At 38.7% G+C, this 10,733-nt stretch overlaps 1 pseudogene; it reads left to right on the top strand.

Moving 5' to 3' along the window:
• Positions 1-456: 456 nt before the first annotated feature.
• LOC114033117 lies at positions 457-8,049 on the top strand (annotated as a pseudogene).
• Positions 8,050-10,733: the final 2,684 nt, after the last annotated feature.

The following is a 10,733-nucleotide window of genomic DNA, read 5'->3' on the forward strand; positions in this document are numbered from 1 at the left end:
AAATAAAATAGAACACAGATGATGTTAATATCTGTTTTTACAAGTCAATATACAGCCCATTTCCAGTTTCTATTTGAATTCTGGCTAATCAGATTTGGGCTGAAACAAAATTTGGGCTAAACTGGCTAAACAATAGGTAGTTGTGAAACTTAGTTGAATGGCTAAGTTCAAAAAATAGTCAATAGTAGTTTGATATAAACTTGGATGGAAGTCTGTAGGGGAGTGGTCTAGGGACATATGTTTGGTCTTGTTCTCTTTAACCTTTTTAATCAATGAATAGGAGAAAAGGTGATGATATAGATTTTGAGCTGAAAGAAATTTTGGGTATTCACTCTAAATCCTTTTATTTTTACAGAATTGGAAACTGAGATTCAGAGAGGCTAGAAATGACTTGCTCAAGGTCATAGGTCAGTAAATGTCACAAATCAGTTCCAAACACAGGCCCTGATTCCAAACATGGTGCTCTTGTCATTGCACTGTGCTGCCATGTCCCTCCAATCTGCAAATGGCACAGTGTTGGAGGGAGAGCTACTGAGTGTATGACAGGAAGTGTATGTAGGAAGAGTCAAGATGTAAAAATATGTTCACAGGCCAGAATGTTGAGCCAATCCAAATAAAGAGATGAATGTAAAACTGGGGTTCTTAGCTTTTTTTATCTCCTGGGCCCATTGGGCAGTCTGGTGGAACCTATGGACACCTCAGAAAAATGTTTTTAAATGAATAAAATGCAGTATGTGGGATTACAAAGGAAACCAATTATTATGGAAATATAAAAATATTAAAAAAACCAAAAAGCAAATTCATGGATCTACTGAAGTCTAACCACAAATTCCCAAGAAGACTAAGAACCTCTGATATGTATTATGTATATGTATTATGTAAGGTCAAAAAATCCACCTCACAAATACAGGATGGTGAGGGTGGCACAGCTTATCATCAGTTCATCTGCAAAAGATGTAGAGGTTTTAGTGGCTGAAAATAAGCTCCATGAGCTATCAGCGTGATACAGGAGACAAAACAAACAAAAAAACAAAAAAACTAAAGAGAACTTAGATAGCAAAAACCAGGAGCACAGGGCCTCAGAGGGGGAAGTATTAGTATCACCCCTATGGGACCCACTGTGCTCTGATCAGCTCACTTCTGGGATGCTCTCCTCAGTTTTGGGCACCACACGTGGGGAATGATACTGACAAGCTGGAGGAGGAAAAGAGAAAGGCAAGCAGGATGGTAAAAGGCCTTAATACCATACCATACAAGGACAGTGTGACAGAACTAGGGATATTTAGCCTGGAGAAGAGAAGATAATGGCGGGAAGAGTGGGGGAAAACAGGGGCAAATCTTGTTCTACTAGACTTATCCAACAGTTAGAGTTATCTGAAAATGGAATCAGCTGCCTCTGAGACTGTGGATTCTCCTTTACTACTAGTCTTGTGCAAAAAGTCTAGATCAGAAGTACCATAAATAATGGCCCACAGGGCATTACAGTAATTGACGAGAGAGGCCAAATTATAGGAGAACTCAATAAAGAGGATGATAGAATTTTGATAGCAAAAGGAGGACGGGGGTAATTTGCTTTCAAATTTCTTGCCATACAAGGGCCAAAAAAGAATAATTCACCTTGATCTAAAACTTATAGCTGACATAGGTCTTGTAGGATTTCCAAATGCTGGAAAATCCTCTTTACTAAGTAAAGTTTCCCATGCAAAACCTGAGATTGCAGATTATGCTTTTACAACATTAAAAACTCAGTTGGGAAAGATTATGTATAAAGATTTCAAACAGGTATCTGTAGGTGATCTTCCAGGTTTAATAGAAGGAGCCCATATGAACAAAGGAATGGGACATAAATTCCTCAAGCATATAGAAAGAACCAAACAGCTTCTTTTTGTTGTTGATATCTCTGGGTTTCAGTTTTCTTCAAAAACTAAATTCAGATCTGCCTTTGAAACTGTAATATTGCTTATAAAGGAGCTAGAGCTATACAAAGAAGACCTTATGATGAAACCTTCACTACTTGCAGTTAATAAAATGGATTTATGATGCTAAAGATAAATTCAGTGATCTTGTGAACCAACTACATAAACCTAAAGATTTTTCACATCTCTTTGAAAAAGATGAAATTCCAGGGAAAACTATGGAGTTCCAACATATCATTCCAATATCTGCACAGACAGGAGAAGGAATTGAAGAATTAAAGAACTGTCTAAGACTATCCATAGATGAACAATCTAATCAGGAAAATTAAAAGTTATCTAAAAAACAGTTGCTAAATTTACAGAATTCAAAATTATCGCATGTTGATCCCTCATTGAAATATGCTGGAATGGAAATTTATTCATGCTATTAATTAAATTAGATGACCTCAAAAAAAAAAAAAAAAGAATGGCCCGCAGGATTGGCCCAAACCAGATTAAACTATAATTGGGAAATATTTAACAAAATACATAAGAATACAATAAAATATTCCTTGGGGAATTTCTGTGTGAGGAGATGGCTGTGCCTCAACTAAGGTGCCTTTTGTGCTCCTTGTGCTGGATGTGGTTTGCAATGCTTGCTGTAGGTGCAAAAATTCCTAGTTTCTGTACTGTTGGCAAGTCTAAAAAGCGTGGCTTTCTCACTAGCAGAATGCCAATTCCTTTTGGACCAGTTTCATTTTTGTGTATTCCCAAAACCTAGCATCAGCCTTGCACACAATAGGAGTTTAGTAAGTATGTATTGAGCTGAACATATAATTTAGAAATACAGAAAAAATAGGGGAATTATTCACATTATAAAATGATTCTTTTAAGGAGCAGCTTCCTGTGGGAATTCAATTGGGCGTTTAATATTTAAGGATAATTATTACTGAAGAGGCAGATTCAGAGATTGCTAGGCAGTATTTACAGGAACATTTGGAGAGCTTTTCTTGAACTTGGAGGAAAAAAAAAATCTGTTCCTATACATAGTATATGTGGGTAATCCCATCATACCTCCTATTGGTTCCAGAAAAACTTCCAAGTCTAAAGCCCATATACAGCATCATTAAAATGACAACTGATTATTGTAAATCTATTATCCATTGCTGAAAAAAACAATTCAAAGCACATGCCTTGCTAAATGAGGGACAGAAACATAAAGGGATAGCGTATTGCTCCTTGTTGTAGATGTGCAAAATGATTGTAACTTTATTTTGGTCTTATAAAACCAACATAAAAAGTGTGATCATTACATGAATAAACATGGTACATGCAGGGATTTATCATTTTTCTTACTGATTTATTGTATCTTCATATTACCTTGAAAATGGCAGAAAATGTGTTCTGATTATGGATGAAAAAGTAGATGGTATCATTCTTTATATCTCTATCACCAGTGGGCAGAGAGGTCTCTTTACTAAAACTGGGGGGACAATCTTAGCCTCAACCTAAGATGGGATCCTCCTGGCTCAGTTTCCCCGCTGTGTTCCTTTGAAAAGGAATGTTTCCCACCTGACTATTCCTGAGTCTTGCTATGAGATGGAATTGATGCTGTACAATTGGAAAACTGTGATGTTTTACCTGATTATGTCCCTGCTTTTTCTTTTTATGGCAAATTTCTGTAATCAAAGCAAGTGGTCAGTAAAAAAATGTGAACACAATTCGAGTATGTCACATCTTAGTTTTCAATCTGAATGTGTAGTCATTCCATACCCCAGACAACTGGGTAAATTAGTACTCTTGAATAGTCATGTGAAAGATTAAATCCCCGAAATAGAATAGTCTTTCTGAATATTATGGCAATAACTAGACAAAGGGAAAAGAAGTTAGTGAAACAAAGGTACAAACACAATGTTGAATCATTATCCCATAGACTAACACTGGGATACATCTGGGCTACTATGATAAAGCATGTGTTTAAGATGTGAGCTAGGGGCAGTGAGGTGGCAAAGTGGATAGAACACTGGCCCTGAAGTCAGGAGGACCTGAGTTCAAATCCAGCCTCAGACCAAACACTTGACACTTATTAGCTGTGTGACCCTGGGCAAGTCACTTAATCCCAATTGCCTAAAAAAAAATTTTTTAAATAAAAAAAAAAATCTGAGCTATTCGGCCTAGGATTATATTCCTTTCTATATCCTGAACAACTCAGTAAATGGGTATTTGGCCTAGTCATCTGCCTGTTACTAGATACATGTCTATATGGAATAAGGTCCTTAAATGTTTCAAAATGATGTAAGAATAATTGGGTATTAGTGCAACTGATTGAGGGACCTAGCTGTTATTCTATTAATTACTGAAACTAAATCAGAAACATCTTCAGTTTGGGGAAGAGAATTTCAGTGAAATCAAATTTCTTTTTTTTTTTCTTTATTATTTTTTTCTTTTTCTTTTTTAAAATTATTTATTTTTAGTTTTCAACATTCACGTCTACAAGATTTTGAGTTCCAAACTTCCCCCCATCTCATCCCTCCCCCCACCCCAAGATGGCATGCATTCTAAATACCCCATCCCCTAATCTGCCCTACTTCTATCTCTCCCCCTCTTCTCTTATCTCCTTTCCCTTAAATTTTCCTGTAGGGCAGGATAGATTTCTATATCCCATTTCCTGTATATCTTATTTCCCAGTTGCATGTGAAAACAATTTTTTTTAACTTTTGTTTTTAAAATTTTAGGTTCCAAATTCTCTCCCTTCCTCCCTCCCCACCCACCCTCATTGAGAAGGCAAGCGACTCGATACAGGTTATACATGTGTAGTCATGCAAAACACTTCCATAGTAGTCAAGTTGCAAAAACTAAGTATATTTCCCTTCATCCTATCCCGCCCATTTATTCTATTCTCTCTTTTGACCCTGTCCTTAGAAGTGTTTGCTTCTGATTACCCCCTCACCCAATCTGTCCTCCCCTCTATCATCGTCCTGCTCTCTTGTCCCCTTCCCCCCCATTTTCCTATATGATAAGATAGATTTCCATACCCAATTGAGTGTGTATGTATTCTCTCCTTAAGCCAAATCCTATGAGAATAAGATTCACTCATTCCCTTTCACCTTCCCCCACTTCCCCTCCACTGTGAAAGCCTTTTCTTGTCTGTTTTATGTGAGATAATTTACCCCATTCTACCTCTTCCTTTCTCCTTCACCCAGTATAATCCTCTGTCACCCCTTAATTTTATTCTTCAGATATCACCCCTTCATCTTCAACTCACCCTGTGCCCTCTACCTATCTATCTATACACATGCATATATAATTTTTCCCTCCAACTGCTCTAATACTGACAAAGAACTCATGAGTTACAAATATCATCTTTCCATGCAGAACGTAAACAGTTCAACCTTAATAAAACCCTTATGATTTCTCTTTCCTGTTTACCTTTTCATGCTTCTCTTGAGTCTTGTATCTGAAAGTCAAATTTTCTATTCCAGTCTGGTCTTTTCATCAAGAATGCTTGAAAGTCCTCTATTTCACTGAATGTTCAATTTTTCCCCTGAAGGATTATGCTCACTTTTGCTGGGTAGGTGATTCTTGGTTGTAATCCTATCTCCTTTGCCCTCTGGAATATTATATTCCAAGCCCTCCAGTCCCTTAATGTAGAAGCTGCTAAATCTTGTGTTATCCTGATTGTGTTTCCACGATACGTGAATTGTTTCTTTGTGGCTCCTTGCAATATTTTCTCCTTGACCTAGGAATTCTGGAATTTGGCTACAATATTCCTAGGAGTTTTCCTTTGGGGATCTCCTTTAGGAGGTGATTGGTGGATTCTTTCCATTACTATTTTGCCCTCTGGTTCTAAAATATCATGGCAGTTTTCCTTGATGATTTCTTGAAAGATGATGTCTAGGATCTTTTTTTGATCATGGCTTTCAGAGAGTCCAGTGATTTTTAAATGATCTCTCCTGGATCTATTTTCCAGGCCAGTTGTTTTTCCCGTGAAATATTTCACATTGTTTTCTATTTTTTCATTGTTTTGAATTTGTCTTCCAGTGTCTTGATTTCTCAGAAAGTCACTAGCTTCCAATTGCTCCATTCCAATTACTAAGGAAGTATTTTCTTCAGTAAGCTTTTGGACTTCCTTTTCCATTTGGCTAATTTTGCTTTTAAGGGCATTCTTCTCCTCATTGGCTTTTTGGACCTCTTTTGCCATTTGGGTTAGGCTATTTTTTAAGGTGTTATTTTCTTCAGCATTTTTTGGAGTCTCCTTTAACAAGCTGTTGACTTGTTTTTCATGATTTCTTGCATCACTCTCAGTTTTTCCTCTACTTCTCTTACTTGCTTCTCAAAATCCTTTTTGAGCTCTTCCATGGCCTGGGACCAATTCATATTTTTCTTGGAGGCTTTGGATGTAGGCACTTTGACTTTTTTGTCTTCTTCTGGTTGTATGTTTTGATCTTCTTTGTCACCAAAGTAAGATTCTAGGGTCTGACTCTTTTTGCGCTGCTTGCTCATGATCCCAGCCAATTACTTGAGTTATAAACTCTTTGTTAAGGTAGGGGTGTGCTTCCAGTGTGGAGAATGTACTGTCCCAAGCTTCAGGGGTTTTGTGCAGCTGTTTTCAGAGATACTTCTAGGGACCTGTAAATTTTCAGTTCTTCCAAGGTGCTATGATTAAGGGCTAGGTGTTTACTGCTTTCCTGGCCTGTACTCTGGTCTATGAGTGACCACAAACACTCTTTCCTGTCTTGGAACTGTGAAGAGGATTCTCTCTCCACAGCCACTACAAGCTCCACCACACCAGAGCTTCTCCTCACCCCAGGACCGCCACCCAGAACTGTGACCCAGATCCAAGCACAGGCAAAGCAAGAGAATCCTGCACCAGCAGAGAGATCCCTGAAATCCCTCTCTGATTAGCCATTCAATTCCCCCTCGGTCTGTGGGCCGGAAACTCAGGAGTCAACCGCCACTGCGGGGCCACACTTAGGGACTAGGGCTGGGATCCCGTGCTTCTCTCTCACCACAGACACAGACTTTTCCTACTGACCTTCTAAGTTGTCTTTGGATTTCATGGGTTAAGAAGTCTAGAAACTGCCACAACTGCCCATGATTCCGTCCTCTGAGGCCTGTTCCAGGTTCACTGAGGCCTGTGTGCCCACGCTGAACTGCGTTCCTCTCCCAGCCTGGCGCGATAGACCTTTCCAACCAACCATCCAGGTTGTCTTGGGTGGGAAATTTGTTTCACTCTGTGTTTTTGTGGGTTCTGCTGCTTTAGAATTTGTTTATTGCCATTTTTTACAGGTATTTGGAGGGGTTTGGAATATTATAGGCAAATTCCAGAGTTCCCAGGTCAAGGAGAAAATATTGCAAGGACTCACAAAGAAACAATTCAAGTATTGTGGAAACACAATCAGGATAACACAAGGTTTAGGGGTTTGCTCAAGCAAGTCACTGCTTTTACTTCGCCATCTTGGCTCCCCTAATCAAATTTCTTAGAGGGAGGTAACTTACGGAATATTTTTGCATTAATGGAAAAGTCAATTTCACTTAAAGTTTACTACTATTGTGGAAATAATACCTGTTTGTACTGTGTGTCCTGTGGTACAAACATGTTTTATTAAAAACAACTTATTGATATGTACTGTTTTGGAATTAATTATTTACGGATCCTCCCAAGTCTTTTTATGATAATTGGAGTAAAAGTCAGCCTCTTATAAGCAAATTCATTTGTATAACTATTGAATTCAAGGGTGAAAAGCTTCTACCTGCAAAAATGTTGTTACTTATATTTACATGTATAGGATGGGATCCTCTTGATCCTGAATGTCAAAAATAAATAACAGCATCATGGGGCTCTTGGTTTCTTTCATTGTTTTCCTCTTTTCTGATATCACTTTTAATGATCCTTATATTTGGGCCCTGCATATTGAACTTGCTTGTAAGATTTGTGTCTCCTAGACTATCTGGTATCCACCTGCTGATGGTCATGCAACAAGGATACCTGTTCCACACTCTCCTCATCTCCTGGATGCTGCGTCAGCCTCATTTTACTCCCCTCCTCACCCTCACTCATGCAGGGACTGCTCTATGCCCCCTCCCAACAGGAAGTAGCTCCAGAAGAAGAGACCTTTGTCCCTCTCCATGCATTTGGGTGGATATCTCTTGAGAGGTGAATGATGAGGTAGAAAAGAGTGCTTGAGGCAGATGAGCAAGCAGGATGCAGAATGTGAGATGAGATAAGAAGCAGGGTGTGACCAGCCAGAAAAGTGATCAAAGAAGAGCATTCATTGAAGCCCCCCACTGTGGACTTACCTGTGTGCTTTCACAAAACAGCCCCAATTCCAGAACAACTCTTTTCCTCCCCTCTCCTTTTCTCTTTGCTTATCTGTATATTAAAGGCACCCCTAGTTACCTGATATCCTAGGCATTTTGGAGCCGTGCTTGCTCCTCCCATTTTCTTGTCTCCTTTCCACCTATTTCATAAAATTGTATTTAAACCATACCTTTAACCTTTAAAGGCCCTTTGTGTTTGCTTTCTACAGGAAGCAAGGCCACTCTGCCCTCTTAGGGGAGTGGGGCCTGCCACCTTTGCTCTGTCCCTCCCACATGGGAACAGGCCAGCTTGATTGCATTACTTTCTTTAACTTGGAGACTGCCCCAGTGAATTCATTCAGGACAATAGGACTCTCATGTGTATTCCTCATCATTTCAGGTGGCACTACAACATTCTTGGAGTGCACCTAGCACCCATCACTATCACTCACTCTGCCTAAAATTTTCAGTGACTCCAAATATGAATGCGGGCCAGGTCAGGACTGAATTTTGTAGGTTAACTTCATGTCAGGAGTCATGTCCTACTAACCCTATTTTGCCAAATGGTAAAATGATCCCTGACAAATTAGACAAGGGACCAATCCCTATCACAGGATTATGAGGGCTGGAAGGGACTTTGGTATAACCTACCTAGCTCCTACCTTTCTGGTCTTCTTACATCTTATTCTCTGCCATGGACCTTTTGATCTAATGACACAGGACTCCTGGCTGTTCCATGAACAAGATAGTCCATCCCTCAGTTCTGAGCACTTTCTTTGGCTGTTTTCTATGCCCGAAATGCTCTCCCTCCTCATTTTTGCCTGCTGAGTTCACTGGCTTTTTTTAAGTCCCAACTAAAATCCTATCTTCTGGAGGAAGTCTTTTCCAACCCCTATTAATTCTAGTGACTTTCCCTCTCTTCACAATTTCCTATTTATCACATATGTCACTTGTTTGTATATTTGTTTGCTTGCTGTCTCCCCAAGTAGATGATGAGTTCCCTGAGGGAAAGGGCTTTTACCTCTTTTTGCATTGCTAGCACTTAGCAAAGTGCCTGGTCACACAGGAGGTGTTGATAAATGTTTACTGACTGACAGTGCTGATGATGGGCCTAGTCACTCTGACAGTCACAAAGCCTTGCTTTTGCTCGTGTGAATTGGTGAGTTCACAAAAGGGAATTCCTATCAAGTGAGTCTGGCATTGTGTGAATGCCAGTAAATCCATTCCAATCTGCAGGTGTCCAAAAGGAAGACTTCATTCCCCCTTATCCAGTCCTTATTTTGGAGGGAAAAGGGGGATATGTACTTAGGGGACCAGAGAGTGCAGGTATAAGGGCTCCTTTGAGGAAAAATTATTCTCTCCACTTCTAGTCATATCCATTACTTGTATCATCAGATGAAATATCCTAATCAATTTTCATTAAAAAACAGAGAACAAATAAAAACCCCCTTTAACCTTGTATTTCACATCCACTTATTCTCTACTCCCCTATGCTTCAAGCATCTACCAGGTTCTAGAACTCCTTTTCCCCCAAGTGGGGCCCAGATGTCTCATGGGCTGGGATTCTTGGCTTTTAGTCTTATGTTAGGCCCAATTATGCATTTGTATGGCGTGAGACAAGCACATGATCCATCATATGGATACAAAAAGAAGTAAAAGTCTCACATTCGGGAAGGCACTAAATTAACTGGTTTTAGCACTAGTGACTCAATGCCAATGCCCTCGCAACCTGAAAGAAGTACCCCAGTCACTTCACCTCAACATAAAAAGAAGAGTTAATTCTCTTAGTACAATCTGGTCCAAAGAGTTAATGTTTATAAAGCAGTGGATTTATTAGATTAAAGGTTGATAGGTGATATCAGACATAAATAAGCAGTATGTTTATGTAGTACCTTTCTTTTAAGGGGTTCAAAGCACAAAGTTAAGTTCAGCTAACTATAAAGGTTTGTACTTTGTACCTCTCTTAACATAAAATACTTGGAAGAATGAACTTTCCTTATTACTCTCAATGACATAATCTTATCTGTAAATAAATTTAATTAGCTTGCTATTTATCCAGATAGGTATTCCTATATTAGAAAAAAAATTATTACATAAAGTATAAAATTCAATTTCAGCACAATGAATGTAACATACAAAAACTTTTCAAAACAATATCTTTAAGGATGTAACTTCATTCAAACCAGAATCTCTCCACACCACAGCCTTTGTATTATATTCAAACCTAGGAAAATTATAAGATACCTAAATATGTTTCAGAATATGATTCACTACTCTCCATGAAACACATTTGTTGAATCCTAAGCGTTGGAAGTGACCTTGGAGATCAAGTAATTAAATTCTCATTTAACAGACAAGGAAAGAAAGATAAAATGACTTGTTTAAAGGTTACAAGGCTGGCTGATTAGTGGTACAGCTAGGATACTCTGGTTTTTTTTTTTTGTTTTGTTTTGGGGGTTTTTTTTTTCTTCAGAAAAATGCATTAGGGAATTTTTTAAAAGATTGCTTTCCCTGGCATTCCATGATAATTTCTACTCA

Source organism: Vombatus ursinus, unplaced genomic scaffold, assembly GCF_900497805.2.
Source record: "Vombatus ursinus unplaced genomic scaffold, bare-nosed wombat genome assembly UNPS02006779.1, whole genome shotgun sequence".
Classification (NCBI taxonomy): Eukaryota; Metazoa; Chordata; class Mammalia; order Diprotodontia; family Vombatidae; genus Vombatus; species Vombatus ursinus.